The sequence below is a fragment of the Lagenorhynchus albirostris genome, chromosome 4 (genome assembly GCF_949774975.1).
Source record: "Lagenorhynchus albirostris chromosome 4, mLagAlb1.1, whole genome shotgun sequence".
Classification (NCBI taxonomy): Eukaryota; Metazoa; Chordata; class Mammalia; order Artiodactyla; family Delphinidae; genus Lagenorhynchus; species Lagenorhynchus albirostris.
Window position 1 is genome coordinate 74,190,767 of NC_083098.1, and position 1,380 is coordinate 74,192,146.

The window sequence follows — 1,380 nt, forward strand, 5'->3', positions numbered from 1 at the left end:
ACGCATCTCCGGGCCTCAACGTCCCCATCGGTTGAGGTTTTTAGATCAGCATTTGTAGTCCATAAAGTCTATTTAAGAGGCCATGACGAGAATTATCTTTAAAGAATGATGTAAAGCATAATAGAAAAGTGGAGTGCACTGCATAGAATAGGGCAAGTATTGTGAAGTACAATTTTGTTTCAGTTATAAATACATGCATTTACTGCGTCATAATGTAAAATAAATGTCATGTTATAGGTTGTAAGTTAAAAACTTTAAGAGTACTCACTGGCAGTACATATACTAAAATTGGAAAGATACAGAGAAGATTAACATGGCGCCTGTGCAAACACATGAAGCATTCCATGTATTTTTTGATGTTACATTTTTTTTTTTTACCACAACTTTAAAAAAGAGTTTGAGAAACATGGGATTAGATGCTCTCTGCGGACCCCTCCCTTCTGCTTTATAGCCCTTGACTACTCCAGCCTACCCTGAACCTACCTTTCTGTAACCTCCTTTTAGTTAGTACCGTGTAATTCTAGCCTATCATTTATTTCTTTTAAGAGGGAGGCAGGACAGTGTAGTGGTTAAAAGCACCTTACTGAGTTAGATAAATCTATGTTTGAATTGAATTTCTTCACTTATTTGTTGAATGACCTAGAAAATATACCCAACCTCTCCTAGCCTTGGGTTTCTTATGTGGGTAATCACATCTAGGACACACAATATTTCTAAGATTAAATATGATGCTGAAAGTCAGACTCTTAGCATGAATCATCTTGTTCACAGAAAGTGCCTGGTGCAGAACAGCAATTATTATCTGACTTCCGTCCACCCAGATTTTAAGGCACAGTCTGCAATTTTGTGCCTGGAATATACAAAGTCATAAATACCTAATGCATAGAAAACCAAGGATTCCAGCCCCAAGCAGCCCCTCAGGCTGGAGAGCAGCCATTCTCTGTCGGCATGGCATGCCCCATGGCCATCCAGGTCTCAGGAGGAGAGGCAGGGTGCTCTGTCCTCTACGCATGCATCCCCTTCGCTTTTCCTCTGACACGATTGGTCGAACCTGGGAAGGCAAGGCAGAAGGCAGATCCTGGCTACAATTTGCTTCAGGGATCGAAACATCCATGACATGGCAGTGCCATCCAAACCAAGACAGATGGAAACTCAAGATCATCTGTTTCACAAGCATCTACCTGAGATGGTTTCAGATAGAAGCACGGGACAAAGAAATGAGAAAGAGATGGTGGCCAGAATACTGAGAAAATGGGGGTAAGATTCAGACATTACACCAGGAAAAAGTGACCATTATCCAACAGTCAACAAATAAGCAACTCACTAGGTCTTAATTGCCTCACAAATACGCTGGGAACCAAAGCATTGTCTTGTAAATGA

The 1,380-nt window shown here is 41.0% G+C and overlaps 1 pseudogene; it reads left to right on the forward strand.

The window, feature by feature from the left end:
• The first annotated feature begins 260 nt into the window (after positions 1 to 260).
• On the forward strand, positions 261 to 352 carry LOC132520168 (U6 spliceosomal RNA; annotated as a pseudogene).
• Positions 353 to 1,380: the final 1,028 nt, after the last annotated feature.